Genomic DNA, 16221 nt, shown 5'->3' with positions numbered 1-16221 from the left:
CTCACAACCCGGGGCAGCAGCAGCTCTTCCTGCTCTCGGGTCCTGTCCCCGTGCTTTAATAAACCACCATTTTGCACCAAAGATGTCTCAAGAATTCTTTCTTGGTCATCGGCTCCGGACCTCAGCCCACCAAACCTCACCTAGGTTCTAGAACTTCATCAGTTAGGTTGTTGCTCCTGGTCCTGGGATGGAGCCCCAAGTTGTACTGGGCTCCCTGCTTGGCGGAAAGTTTCCTTCTCACTCTGCCCCTCCCTCCACTAATGCTCTCTTTCCTCTCTCACTTCTGCTCCCTCTCTGTCTCTCTCCCTCGAATAAATAAAACCTTTAAAAAAAAAAAAAAAGAAAGAAAGGAATGATTTGTTGCCTGAGAGTCTGGCAGCACAGTCAACAACAGCCTTGAGCAATCAGCCTTTTGAGGGGCTGCCTCAGGGGCAGCAAGCCACCATGCTGAAGGTCACACCCTTCCCAGGGAGCCCCACAACCAAGGAGTGATCAAGGTGGGGTACAGATACTTGGACATTTCAGTCCAGGGCAGGACAACTTTTCCAGGCCATTTTTGCTCCAAAACTCAAGGTGGTTGCCTGCAGTCTGTGTCACTGATTTTCACAACGTAACCTGATTTCTCCCCCTGCCTATTCATGGCATATCTAAGATTTTAAATAAGCTTTACTGAAAATGGTCATTTCAAAGATAAGATTTCCAGAAATAGTCAAAGCACAATATATTTTGGCATCAAGTTTTGGGAGCAAAATATTAGCCAATAAAAATAGGCTAAAAAACACAATTAAAAAAAAAATAAAGAGACAAGCCACGGACTGGAATATTTACAAATCATCTTTCTTTTAACATTTCTTTCAAGGCACATGTACAGGTGACAAATTCCCAGTGAGGTGCCGTCCTTGTTTTTTTGTGTTCTTTTTTTAAAGATTTTTTGGTATTGTCATTGTTTTATCTCAGAAAGTCTTTATGTCTCCTTCAGTTTTGAAAGATAATTTGGGAATATAGAATTCTAGGTTGGTGGTTGGAGGTGTGGTTTTCCCATAACTTTAAGTATTTCACTTTCTATTCCCCTCATGCCTACATGGTTTTTGAAGAGAAAACCAGTGTAATTCCTCTATAGGTAAGTTACTTCATGTGCTGTTAGTCACTCTTAAAAATAAAAGCACAGCCTCTCCCTCTAGCACTTGATTCCATATTGACAGTTTCACTTAACCAACATATATTCCAAACACTGGGCTCGGTACTTGGAAATGATCTGAAAAACACAGATTCGATAAGATAAATTAGAACTCAGCTGCTCGTATCTACAGGGAGCTTAGAAACTCAGAGGCTTTAAGACAGAACATTGGTCAATTAAACTATGAAGTTTTTGAGGGCAGAGGCTTTACTGTGGTCTATCATTACTCAACCTTCTTTACACATGCTTCCTGGGTTACTAAGGAGAATTATAAACTTGACAATCAGACATTGTATAAATCTCTATCAGTCTTAGTTGGTCTCCAACAGTTGGGTATCAACACTTTATCATCTTGTTGATTCCACTATAAATTCCCCATAGTAACCATACCCTCAAGTCATATTATAGCACAGCTCTACTTTTCCGTCACCTGTCCTCAGAAAATAATTACATTTCTCGCGTAACTAAAATATTAGAAACCACATGAGCTCCTTATCTACATGTAAATAAGAAAATCTTTTTTTAAAGAAAACGTTTAATAGTACAGAAGACCTATTAGATGTTAATAGTAACCATTTTTTAAAAAATGGGTTGACAAACGACAAGCTTCCATATGACGTCTCAATATTCCAGTTACTCATTTCAGAAATGCATCTGAAGCAGAAAGTTCAATCAACAATATGCCTTATAGGACCTTAAAGGCACATCTTTACATCATCTGTTATCAATCCTCTTTGGATAGAAGAATCAAAGTGTTTGTTATCCAAGTTTTTCACTGATTTAATCAAATCCCCTAAACAGAATCTTTGTCCTCTCGTAAATATTTATTCTCTTTTCAAAATATTTTAAGGGTTAAATTCAGAATATAAAACTTTTAAGATAAGCTTTTCACCATTTTATATTTTTTCTTTTTAATTAAAGTTTTTCTTTATTTATTCGCAGTAAGCAGAGAGGCAGGCAGAAAGCGAGGGGGGAAACAGGATCCTCGCTGCACCAAGAGCCCAATGCAGGGCTTGATCCCAGGACCCTGAGATCATGACCTGAGCCGAAGGCAGAGGCTTAACCCACTGAGCCACCCAGGTGCCCCACTTTTCACCATTTTAAATATTTCACTCACTCAGGTCTTTTTCACCTCATGCAAACTTTACACTGAATATCCAAAGAGCTAGGGTATTTTCCAAATAGAAACATCTTTTTTCTTGCATAAAAAGATTTCATTGCATTCTATGTAAGCATCACTGTCTTCAATCATCCCCAAATGGACAGCAAGAAGTCACTGGGTGTGCTGTTTGTTTTCTACTGCCTACAGCCTGTATGCTCACACTCTAAGATGAAAGACAGAAAGTAAAGTGTGCCACATACTTTTTTGTATGTTGTTTCTGCAAAGATAGTTCAAATGACTGCCTAATTCTGAGAGCAATTAAATCCGAAGCTAAACTGTGCATTTCAAAAAACTCTAACACTATTCTCCAAAACAGCTCAATAGTAACCAATTAACCATCTCAGTAACTTGAATCAGATATCCTGACCTATCTCTAAGCTTGGACTTGTAATGATTCAAAGAATCCACAACTCCACACAACTTCAACAAGAGACCCGATCTGTCAACACTGCATACCATTACAAGCTAACCTATCCATAAGTCCCTTCCGGCTTTATCTCACAACCATGACAATGATAAAAAATTGAGGGAAGAGGATAAATCACCAATGACAATACTTACCCATGCACATATTTGTGTCCATATCATACTGGACACTTCTTTTTTTAATCCCTTTTAAGATTTATTTACTTATTTATTTTAGAAAGAAAGGCAGAGAGAGATCACAGAGCAGGGGTGGGGAGTAGATGGAGAGGGAGAGAGAGAATTTCAATCAGACTCCCCACTGAGCACAAAACCAGATGCAGGGCTCAATCTCACAACCCTGAGATCATGACCTGCGCCAAAATTAAGAGTCAGAGGCTTCCCTGACTGAGGCGCCAGGCGTAGCTGTCCTGGCTGCTCTCTGCATGCTATCTCTTTTAATCCTAACCATCCTATAATGTCAGTAACACGATACCCATTTTACAACCATGAAGTCTGAGGCTCAAGAGGACACTTCACAAAATTTTATTAATGTCAGATGGTGACAACTACGAACAGGCTTTCTCCTATAGGCTACACCAACCTTCTAAAAAGAAAAGCAATTGGTAAAATCCCCCTACAATTATGCTTCTTTAGACTGGTCAATTACTTCTTCTGGGAAACCAAAGAAATGACTTATAAGTGGAACTAAATAAGCCACTTATTTACTAAGTAAGAAACAAAATACAAAAGAATATGCCTTGCAACTGTATTAAGAGAACACAGAAGTAGTTGCCAGATGACTCAGCCAAACAATAAGTTAGAGGTGAAAGTAGCAGCAGGAGAATTAAAACTATTGAGCTGGCACTGGAGATTAAGAGACAGTCCCTGATCGCTGGGAAGGACCTTGAACACCGCCTCCTCAGTCACTCCACAAAGAAAGAATAAGTCCATTGTGTGAGAAAAACATCATATTTTCTTCTGGACTAAGACCCAGAGATAGCAGTGGCAACATTCGACCAAATGATCTAGCTACAGTCATGACCATCACACCAGAATCCATGACACCCGAAGACAAGAGTGCAGGAAGACAGGAAACTTATTACCATTTTCCCAATTTACCACTATCTTTCTCTCCCAAGACATAAGTAAATTACTCTCAAAACATATTTACTAGAAAGAAATACAGTAATCACATTTGCTAAATAGTATCCTGGCACCTTTGAAAAGCCTTGGGGAACAATCTGGGAGACCCAGAATACCAGGTTATGTGCCAACACTGAAGCCCAGAAAGAGGTAAGACATGACATGGGCCGGGTGAGCTGAAGAAAAACAAGACAAATAGAGGACATTAAGAAGACAAACAAAACAAACGAACAAAAACCGATGGAGTGAGAACAAACACCTATTCCGTTTTATTCAGGCCTCAAATGCTAAGGCATCCGGATGAATGGCTGAAACTCCAGGGAAGAGAAAAATCAGAATTAGATGTTTTTCCCACAGCAAGAAAGTAAAATATTGAATATAAAAGTACTAAAAAGATGTAACAGGTTGTCTTTTTTTTTTTTTTAAGATTTTATTTGTTTGTCAGAAAGAAAGAGAGAAAAAAAACACAAGTAGGGGGAGCGGCAGGCAGAGGGAGAAGCAGGCTCCCGGCTGAGCAGGGAGCCCATCTGAGACTCTGTCCCAGGACCCTGGGATCATGACCAGATCCGAAGACAGACACTTAACTGAGCCACTAAGGGACCCCAGTGTAACAGGTTTTCAATAGAAAATGCATTTTTTGTAATCCATAGATTAATAATTTTTTTCAAATATATCCTCATAAGTAAGGAAATTTTTAGTTCTAAAAATGCCAATACTTTCAGAGCCCTCTAATTGGTTTGGCTTTCTTTCCTCTGCCACTTCTTCCTCCTCTTACTTCCCCTCTTCCTTTGTGCTTGCTAGTTCTCTCAGAAACAAGATGGCACAGTCTTCCTACCATTCCGGTGGCTGAGCGACAGTTACATCCAAAAATTTCATACTTACCTAGATTCTCTGCACATAACTGTTAATTCCCATTTAACTCACTGACAGTTTACAGTACTAATATCTCCACCTTACATTTTTCTTAATAAGACACTTACATATCCATGATCTCAATTTATTCTCACAACATGTAATCTGGAAGATAAGCAGAGTCCATAGGCCCATCATTCCCATTTTAAAAATAGGCAAAACAGGGAGCCTGGGTGGCTCAGTGGGTTAAAGCCTCTGCCTTCAGCTCGGGTCATGATCTCAGGGTCTTGGGATCAAGTCCCGCATCGGGCTCTCTGCTCAGTGGGGAGCCTGCTTCCCTCTCTCTCTCTGCCTGCCTCTCTGCCTACTTGTGATCTCTCTCTCTGTCAAATAAATAAATAAAATCTTAAAAAAAAAAAAAAAAAAGGCAAACTGACACAGAGAAGTCAGGTAACCAGGACTGGGCATGAAGGTGGGGAGAGCTCCAGATTCAGCCTGGAGCTCTCCTAAAACTTCACACTAACGGCATGTCACAGATAACCATAGTATTTCTCAGAATACATGCAAATGTCAAAATTTCCTAAGAAACAGCAGATGGCTTTAAATAGCTAAATTTTTCTACAAATGGACCCACCTTAAAAATGAAAATATGCTCCAATTCTTATGCTTCTACTTCAGTCCAATGAGAGCAGTGTTAAAAATAACCTGTGAATAAAAATAACTGAATAAAAATAAAATCTCATTTTTGAGGTATGACAGCAGTACCTGCTCTTGTTTAATATGTATATTTATTCTCTTTCACTTAAATTTTTTGTTCTCTTTTTATGTAGATTAAAAATTTAATGCATGGAAAAGTTAAAGAGGAAAGAAGTCATAAAGGATCAAATATTGCAATGGGCACACTAACATGCCATCTGATGAATCCTTGCAGTACTCTGAGAAGTACTTAACTTCTAAACAAACTGAAATTCTAAGACTTATACTAGGATCTGAACATACCCATGCCTCAGAGTTACTTTATTTTGCATCTTTTTATATTTATCTAGCATTTCACAAACTATATTTGTAAAACAGGAATATTCCATTTTTTCCTATATATAATTAGACTTGTATATTCAGCTCAAGGTGTACAAACACACATAGTAACCTAGGTATTTACAATGAAGACCCACACTATGAGTGCCTGTTTTTAAATGACATTATCTGTGTAACTTACAATATTGTAATATATTGTAAGTAGGCACCTATCCATTAGATAAAGAATCCATATGTGTGAAAATGTTTTTAAAGTTAAACAAGACAAAGAGTTTGTGCTTTAAATAAAAAAAGATCACTAAAAAGATTAATTAAATGAAAAAAATCAAAACAATCACTAATACCGTATAATGCTTAAGAACTAATAATTGCAGAACTTAGAATTCGTCACATGATTCTAAGAGCAATGAAAAGGGACTCTGGAGTACAGGAGTTCGAGTTTGAATCCCAACTCTATAACAGCACAGAAATACTGAAGATCGGCAATTCATTCCTCTGTTCAGATCCTCATATAATCTAATCTCACTTGCCTAGAGGCCACATATCAGTGACAACCTCAGCAATGTCACAGAGTAAATTAAAAAGTTACACAGCTAGTTAAATAGATGCCACAAAGTCTATGTGTTAAACTTCTCCATTTTACTCAGAAAATGCCCTCAAGCTCAGTTTAGATCATTTAAAATCTCATTTTAGAAAAAGTTCAAATGAAGTTGGCGATCAAATCAATCCATAGCAGTTTAGAAGTACTGGTCAGATTCATTAAATCTGAATTTGCGGAGCTAGGGTTGCTGGAGGTACATAAAGAAAAGAGCAGAGAGAAACGGATAGATTATAATAATAAGAGAAATATGACATATAATGGGAAGAAAAAATTCATAAGGCATCCTGAAAATATTTGACATAGAACCACAGGACCATGCACTATATTGCACCCATATTATAATCCAAATAAAGAGTATGCATAATATATATGCATATTCTAAATTATATTCTATTTAAGAAAACAAGAAAGTACTTGATCCTGGAAAGAAAAATTACCATATTAATAATTTAAAAATAAATTTAAAAAATTCTAATATGTAAAGAATTATACTTGAGGGGTGGAAGGGATAGGGTGGCTGGGTGATGGACACTGGGAAGGGTACGTGCAATGGTGAACGCTGTGAATTGTGTAAGACTAATGAATCACAGACCTGTACCCCTGAAACAAATAATACATTATATGTTAATAAAAAATAAAATAAAATAAATTTAAAAATAAAGAATTATACTTTAACTCAAGAAGTAGATAGCTAGGAAATGCACTTGTTTGTGAATCTGAAAAGGATATTACTAGTCAAACCTAATAAATGAGATGCTAATGTAGTTAAATGAGCAAATACAGAGGACCTACGCCACATAATTAAAACCAAGCACTATATTAAATACAATAGTGTGAAATCTCTCCCCTCATAAAGTTCACAGTTCAACAGAAAATGCCACCATATATATGAATAAATTTGAGTAGTATAGTAGAGGTATAAGTAAGACATTTGGTTGACTCAAATGTTGATGTGCGATGCTTAGACACTTTAATTTAGAAAGGGTTGTAAGTGTGACTTTAAAAAAGCTGGAACATATAAAGTACACAAGAAAAGATATATCAAAAGTAAAACTCTGTGACACGTATTAAAAATGAGCCACCAAAAATTCCCTCCCTCCAGGGCACCTGGGTGGCTCAGTGGGTTAAGCCTCGGCATTAGGCTCAGGTTGTGATCTCGAGGTCCTGGGATCAAGCCCTGCATAGGCCTCTCTGCTCAGCAGGGAGCCTGCTCCCCACTCTCTCTCTGTCTGCCTCTCTGCCTACTTGTGATCTCTCTCTCTCTCTCTCTGTCAAATAAATAAATAAATAAATAAAATCTTTAAAAAAAAAAAATTCCCTCCCTCCTTTTTTACTGTAATAGCAAAGAAAGCTACTGACAACAGTTAACATTTATTGAGAATTCATTATGTTCTAAGCTCTGCTCTCAGAGTCTAACATGTTTGAACACATTCAACCCTCAGCAACAATCATGATGAAAGTTCTATTATTTTCCTGGTTTAAAAATAAGAAAATGGAGGCACACAGACAGTAATTTGCCCAAAGTTATACTAGCTAAGAAACAAAATTTAAATACAGGAAGTCTGGCTTTCAAATCCATGCTTTTCACCACTAGATACCTAAGAGGGAAATAAATGCCTAACGATGTCTTATAGAATGTATACTTCTCGAGACTCTTAGCATCCATATTCATCAGGGATACTGATCTGAAATTCTCCTTTTTGGTGGGGTCTTTGCCTGCTTTGGGGATCAGGGTAATGCCAGCTTCATAAAAAGAGTCTGGAAGTTTTCTTTCTGCTTCAATTCTTAGAAACAGCTTCAGGAGAATAGGTATTATTTCTTCTTTGAAAGTTTGGTAGAATTCCCCAGGGAACCCATCAGGTCCTGGGATCTTGTTTTGGGGAGGTTTTTGTTTGTTTGTTTGTTTGTTTTTTAAGATTTTTTATTTACTTATTTGACAGAGATCACAAGCAGGCAGAGAGGCAGTTAGAGAGAGGAGGAAGCAGGCTCCCTGCAGAGTAGAGAGCCCGGTACAGGGCTTGATCCCAGGACCCTGGGATCATGACCTGAGCCAAAAGCAGAGGCTTTAACCCACTGAGCCACCCAGGCGCCCCTGGGAGGTTTTTGATCACTGCTTCAATCTCGTTACTAGCTATCGGTCTATTGAGGTTGTCAGTTTCTTCCTGATTCAGTTTTGCTAAGATTCTCAACAAGATCCTAGCTAACAGGATCCAACAGTACATTAAAAAGATTATCCACCATGATCAGGTGGGATTTATCCCTGGGTTACAAGGGTAGTTCAACATTCACAAATCAATCAATGTGATAGAACAAATCAATAAGAGAAGAGAGAAGAAACACATGGTCCTCTCAACTGATGCGGAAAATGCATTTGACAAGATACAGCATCCGTTCCTGATTAAAATGCTTCAAAGTATAGGGATAGAGGGAACATTCATCAACTTCATAAAATCTTCCTGTGAAAAACCCACAGCAAATATCATCCTCAATGGGAAAAAGCTAACAGCCTTCCCTCTGAGATCAGAAACACAACAAGGATGCCCACTCTCACCACTGTTGTTCAACATAGTATTAGAAGTCCTAGAAACAGCAATCAGACAACAAAGAGAAATAAAATGTATTCAAATTGGCAATGAAGAAGTCAAACTATCTCTCTTTGCAGATGACATGATACTTTATACGGAAAACCCAAAAGACTCCAACTCCAAACTACTAGAACTCATTCAGCAATTCAGTAATGTGGCAGGATACAAAATCAGTGCACAGAAATCAGTTGCTTTCTTATACACTAACCATGAAAATACCAAAAGGGAAATTAGAGAATCGATTCCATTAACTACAGCACCAAGAATGATAAGGTACCTGGGTATAAACCTAACCAAAGAGGTAAAGGATTTGTACTCAAGGAACTACAGAACACTCATAAAAGAAATTGAAGACACCAAAAAATGGAAGACCATTCCATGGTCATGGATCGGAAGAATAAACATCGTTAAAATATCTATACTGCCTAGAACAATCTATACTTTCAATGCCATTTCGATCAAATTTCCACTGGCATTTTTCAAAGAACTGGAGCAAAAAAGCCTAAAATTTGAGATGGAATCAGAAGAGACCCCGAATTGCTAAGGAAATGCTGAAAAAGAAAAAACCGGGGGCATCACATTGCCTGATTTCAAGCTTTACTACAAAGCTGTGATCACCAAGACAGCATGGTACTGGCATAAAAACAGACACATAGACCAGTGGAACAGAGTAGAGAGCCCAGATATGGACTCTCAACTCTATCATCTAATAATCTTCAACAAAGCAGGAAAAAATACATAGTGGGCAAAAGACAGTCTCTTCAATAAATGGTGCTGGGAAAACTGGACAGCTAGGTGTAGAGGAAGAAACTCGACCATTCTCTTACACCATATACAAAGATAAACTCAAAATGGATAAAAGAACACAAGTGAGGCAGGAATTCATCAGAATCCTAGAGGAGAACATAGGCAGAACCTCTTTGACATCGGCCACAGCAACTTCTTTTAAGACATGTTTCCAAATGCAAAGGAAACAAAAGCAAAAATGATTTTTTGGGACTTCATCAAGATTGAAAGCTTCTGCACAGCAAAGGAAACAGTCAACAAAACAAAAAGGCAACCCTTGGAATGGGAGAAGATATTTGCATATGACAATACAGGCTGATATCCAAGATCTATAAAAAAGTCCTCAAACTCAACATGCACAAAACAGATAATCATGTCAAAAAATGGGCAGAAGACATGAAGAGACACTTCTCCAATGAAGACATACAAATGGCTAACAGACACATGAAAAAATGTTCATCATCTCTAGCCATCAGGGAGATTCAAATCAAAACCACATTGAGATACCACCTTATACCAGTTAGAATGGCCAAAATTAACAAGACAGTAAACAACAAGTGTTGGAGAGGATGTGGAGAAAGGGGAACCCTCTTACACAGTGGGTGGGAATGTAAATTGCTGTAGCCACTTCAGAAAACAGTGTGGAGATTCCTTAAGAAATTAAAAATAGAGCTACCCTATGACCCTATAACTGCACTACTGGGTATTTACCCCAAAGATACAGATGCAGTGAAAAGAAGGGCCATCTGTACCCCAATGTTCATAGCAGCAATGGACAAAGTTGCCAAACTGTGGAAAGAACCAAGATGCCCTTCAACGGACAAATGGATAAGGAAGATGTGGTCCGTATACACTATGGAGTATTATGCCTCCATCAGAAAGGATGAATACCCAACTTTTGTATCAATGTGGACAGGACTGGAAGACATTGTGCTGAGTGAAGTAAGTCAAGCAGAGAGAGTCAATTATCGGATGATTTCACTTATTTGTGGAGCATAAGGAATAACATGGAGGACATGGGGAGATGGAGAAGAGAAGGGAGTTGGGGGAAATTGGAGGGGGGAGACGAACCATGAGAGACTGTGGACTCTGAAAAACAATCTGAGGATTTTGGAGGGTCGAGGGGTAGGAGGTTGGGTGAGCCTGGTCGTGGATATTATGGAGGGCACATATTGCATGGAGCACTGGGTGTGGTGCATAAACGCTGAATTCTGGAACACTGAAAAGAAATTAAAAAAAAAAAAAAAGAATGTATACCTCTCAAAGCATCACACATTGTTTGTTTTAAAAATATCTACTATCAGGGGTGCCTGGGCAGCTCAGTTGGGTAAGCATCTGACTCTTGATCTCAGCTCATATCTCCAGATGCTTTTCATAAAAATGTCAAAATTTCCCCCAATGACTCCTACTTATTATAAAAACTCAAGAAACTGATATAGAATCAAGCATTTACTCAAACTTTTTTTTAATATTTTATTTATTTGTCAAAGAGAGCAGAAGCAGGGGAAGCAGCAGGCAGAGCAAGCAGATAGAGCAGGCTCCCCGCTGAGAAAGGAGCCAAATGTGGCACTCAATCCCAGGACTTTGGGATCATGATCCAAGCCAAAGGCAGACACTTAAGGACTGAGCCACCCAGGTGTCCCAACTCAAACTTCTTAATATAAACTATACAATTAGCTAAACAAATAGGAGATGTAGTAGATGAGGGAGAGTTTTTCTTTGTAGACAATTCCAGATAATAAATCAATATAAAGTAGAAAGTAAAATACCATATTCTGCAACTCCTAATGAATTAAAGTATCTAGGCAAAATAGCTAATAGTATGAAAAAAAGAAAAACCACCATATATTTTTTATATCTCCAGAGGGAAGAAGAAATACCATTTATGTACAAAACATGGGAACAAAGGGAGGAAAAGAAAGAAGGGAAGAGAGAGCGGGAGGTGGGAGAGAGGGAAGAAGGAAGGAAGAAACAGAGGGAGGGAGTGATAGAGGGAGGAAGAAAGAGAATATGCATTTGATTAAACCTCTAGATCCTTCTATCATTTTATAAAAAATACACAGGAGAGAAGTACATGTTAAACTATACCACAGAGACATCATCAGCAATATCTAGCAAAATACATATTAATAACCATAAAGAACATTATTTGGACCTTGAATCAAAATATAAAAAGAAGACTTATGAAACCACTGGCAAATCAACTATTAACTAAATATTTAATAATACTCAGAAATAACTTTTATTTTCAGGTATGATAATTAAATTATGGTTACAACATTTTAAAAGGGGCTGAGGGGCTCCTGTGTGGCTCAGTCAGTTAAACATCTGCCTTTGGATCAGGTCACAATCCCAGGGTCTTGAGATCGAGCCCCGCATCGGGCTCCTTGCTAAGCAGGGAGTCTAATTCTCCCTCTCCCTCTGCCCCTCCTTCCTGGGATCATGCTCTCAACCTCTCTGTCTTTCCTCTCTCGTTCACTCTCTCTCAAATGAATAAATAAAATCTCTAAAAAAAAATAACATACTGAAACTATTACATACACAATGGTGGTATCTGAGATCTGCTTTGTTTCACAAGGGAGGGAAGAAGTGGGCAGATGGATGAACCAAGATTAGACCAGAGTTAATAACTGCTAAAGCTTGATGGTGGCTACATAGGGGTTCATTCTGCTATTCTGTCTACCTTGTATATTTGAAGGTTTCCAAAATACAATTTAAAAAAATACGAAGTATAAAATAAATCAAAATAAATGGTACTTACATATTGTAACAGAAGTACTCTTAAGAATTTAAAACTTAACTACATGTTCCTATGTTATAACAAAATAATAATTCTTTTTTTTTTAAAGATTTTATTTATTTATTTGACAGACAGAGATCACAAGTAGTCAGAGAGGTAGGCAGAGAGAGAGAGGAGGAAGCAGACTCTCCACTGAGCAGAGAGCCCGACATGGGGCTCGATCCCAGGACCCTGGGATCATGACCTGAGCTGAAGGCAGAGGCTTTAACCCACTGAGCCACCCAGGCACCCCAAAATTATAATTCTAACTAATGTCTGAACTAGTAGATATGTGTCTTAATTGCTAAAATGTAATGTTCTGAGACAATTATCAATGATCTCCCTCATATGAGGAAGTTGAGAGGCAACATGTGGGGTTTGGGGGATAGGAAAGGAATAAATGAAACAAGATGGGATCAGGAGGGAGACAAACCACAAGAGACTCTTAATCTCACAAAACAAACTGAGGGTTGCTGGGGTGGGGGGTAGGGAGAGGGTGGTTGGGTTATGGACATTGGGGAGGGTATGTGCTATGGTGAGTGCTGTGAAGTGTAAACCTGGCGATTCACAGACATGTACTCTCGGGGCTAATAATACATTATATGTTAATAAAAAATTTTTAAAAAAATTTTAAATGTTATATTCCGTATATAAGTAACAGTTGAACTCTTTATTAAGTATAGCTAGTACACTGAAAACAGCAATTTCTCTGAAATTCATTTATTATGTATCACAACCAATATGATGTTTGTTTTTTTTTAAAGATTTTATTTATTTATTTGACAGATAGAGATCACAAGCAGGCAGAGAGGCAGGCAGAGAGAGAGGAGGAAGCAGGCTCCCCACCAAGCAGAGAGCCTGATGCAGGCCTTGATCCCAGGACCCTGAGACCGTGACCCGAGCCGAAGGCAAAGGCTTAACCCACCGAGCTACTCAGGCACCCCAAGAAGTGAGTTTAATATCAGGTGACATAACAGTAGTATTAGCTATCAGAATAATGATTGGATATTGACAATTAGAATATTAGCTACTGTGAAACACTAACAGAACAGTGCTAGGAAATGTGTGTGTGTGTGTGTCTATACTGGCACTTTTGTAGCTTATATAAAAGATTAAAATATATTGCATCTTTTATAATATATCAAATCCACATATCACAACATTACATGGAAGAAACTATTTTTTTCATTTTACAGATAAAGGAGTTGGAACTTGCTTGAGATGATGTAAAACATAAGTGAGGGATCAAAATTTGTATTTCCTTTTTTTTTTTTTTCAAGATTTTTATTTATTTATTTGACAGACAGAGATCACAAGCAGGCAGAGAGGCAGGCAGAGAGAGAGAGAGGAGGAAGCAGGCTCCCTGTTGGCAGAGCCCAATGTGGGGCTTGATCCCAGGACCCTGAGATCATGACCTGAGCCAAAGGCAGAGGCTTTAAGCGCCTGAGCCACCCAGGCGCCCCCAAAATTTGTATGTCAAAGCCTTTGTTCTTTTTACCTTTTTGTGATGAATACAACTGTTTCTCACTTAAGAGGATTCATCATACAATAAAAATTACGTATGTATTATCCATATATGAAGAATTTAAGCCATACTGTGGTGGACCCCAGTAGTTCATCATGTGTCTTCCTAGTGCCAGCTGACATGAGCAAAAACCTTTGTAAGTAAAACATTTAAAGTCTGACAATTTGCTTATATTTTTAAAATCACTACTTTTCCATTTTCAGAAAAATTGCAGTTTTGTAAAGTGATCTTTTTCTGTAAAATTTGTTGGTGTACAATAGACAGAGCTGCAACATTGCACTGCCAATGACCTAGCCAGGGTTTCTGCTGTCTCCTTAAAACTGTGTCATATCCAGGGGCTCCCGGGCGGCTCGGTGGGTAAAGCCTCTGCCTTCCACTCAGGTCATGATCTCAGGGTCCTGGGATGGAGCCCCACATCGGGCTCTCTGCTCAGCAGGGAGCCTGCTTCCCCCCACTCCCGCTCTCTGCCTGCCTCTCTGCCTACTTGTGATCTCTCTCTAATAAATAAATAAAATCTTAAAAATAAAATAAAATAAACTTACTTCTTTCCAAATGCCAACAATATTCTCCACTGGTATAAATAATAATATGGAAAACATATCCACTCTGATGAACTAAGAAACCCCCTTTATACACTGAAGCTATGAGTGTCCTTTATGTAATCAGCAGGACAAGAATTTGCCTAAAACTTTTATTTACGTAAGTTGTAAAGATTTGGGATAAATAATGTTACAAATGTTTCAAGATAAGCTGCTTTCAGTCACATAGCAAAATGTAAGTTATATCTGGAATTTATCTTTAGTGTTTGATGGATAAGTCTACCCTAAAAATACCAAAGTAATTCATTGGACTAATGGTTCTGTAAGAAAATTCTTACCCTTGAAGATAAAGTAGCAATAAGAATGACCTTCCTTTCAACTCAACTGAGGCCCTAGGGCATATCTCCCATGTACCTTAAAGCTTTCTTTTGTCATTCACTACTTTACATACTAGTCCCATAATTGGAATATAAGCTCCAAAAAGACAGAGGAAAACTTTTTTTTTTGCGGGGGAGTGGGGCTATCATCAGCATAGAGTGCCCAGCAACAGCAACTGCTTAATATGTGTTTGCTGAATTCACATATGAGTAAAAATACACTTGCTTCCCTAAGGACTTCTGGATCAAATCATTAAGTACCCCCTGTTAAACACTCCATGATGGGACTGAGCCTACCAATCCTGGGACCAGAACCTAGAGAGACTTCCATTGTGGTCTTATCCTACCCTTATTCTGCAGAGGACACATCTACTTCAGATCATTCAAATTCAGCACAGACCATATCCCTCGGTTCCTCTTCCAAGCCTAGCCTCCAATCTGCCATACCAGCTAACATTCACTGACAACACTCTCTGCAAAAAGTACTCTACCAAAAGTTCACGTGATCTTGATGATATCCTAGGAGTAAGTATTAGTATTATTCCTATCTTATAGGTGAAGGCTAAGGCTTAAAGAGGTTATGAAATACATCCAAAGTCCCAAGGTCATAGACCAGAGGAAGGATTTGAGCCAGGGCTGTCTGAATGTGGTCCACACTCTCAATCACTGACTCCCCTGAAGAGAAGACTACTATTAAACAAAACTTTTCAAAAAAGACTCTGACAGTCCCTTGAGATTTAAATAAGCTTTAGTAAGCAACATTAGTTTCCTTTGGGGAGGTCTTTCATTTTTTCCTCTTACATTTTCTGACACACAGGGACCCTAATCAACAGAAGCTACTCTAAGACAGCAGCAGACAGAGTTTAGGATAGAAATCATGCTTAAAGAAAAAAATCTGAGCAGTCTAGAAATCCTGTGAACAAGACTAGAAAAATAATGAAAAGGAGAGATGCAGAATCTAATTGTATAAAAGACTAGATCGCTATTAATGACTAACATATATACAGAACTTAAAAGCTACAAAGCCCATAAAAATACACATGCTAATCCACTAAACAGGGATTTCCTAAGATACACGGTGTAATGTAGATTTGACACTGAAACTTTCATTAGAGTAAAATAGTAAAGGCTAATGAGTAAGACAGTTCTTCCCAAGTTTACGTCTCAGCTTTGAGAATTACTGCATGGCTTTAAGAAAGGTAATTATCAACCACACTGAGCCTCAGTTTCCAGGTATGTAAAATAGAAATAATAC

At 38.3% G+C, this 16221-nt stretch overlaps 1 protein-coding gene across 2 annotated transcripts in view; it reads right to left on the bottom strand.

The window, feature by feature from the left end:
- The window catches only part of EPS8 (epidermal growth factor receptor pathway substrate 8), a 181575-nt gene that overhangs the window by 115527 nt on the left and 49827 nt on the right, over positions 1-16221 (bottom strand). The window contains exon 2 of one of the 2 annotated variants that reach the window (XM_045073347.1): positions 5374-5444. The exons of the other annotated variant lie outside the window; for it this stretch is intronic. The gene's annotated coding sequence lies outside the window, so the exon portion shown is untranslated. The remainder of the gene's footprint in view (positions 1-5373; positions 5445-16221) is intronic. 2 annotated transcript variants of the gene reach the window in all.

Source organism: Mustela putorius, unplaced genomic scaffold (assembly GCF_011764305.1).
Source record: "Mustela putorius furo isolate JIRA1106 unplaced genomic scaffold, ASM1176430v1.1 tig00537227_pilon_pilon_pilon, whole genome shotgun sequence".
Lineage (NCBI taxonomy): Eukaryota > Metazoa > Chordata > Mammalia > Carnivora > Mustelidae > Mustela > Mustela putorius.
Note: the sequence above shows the minus strand (reverse complement) of the source record. Positions and strands in the feature narration are given on the sequence as shown.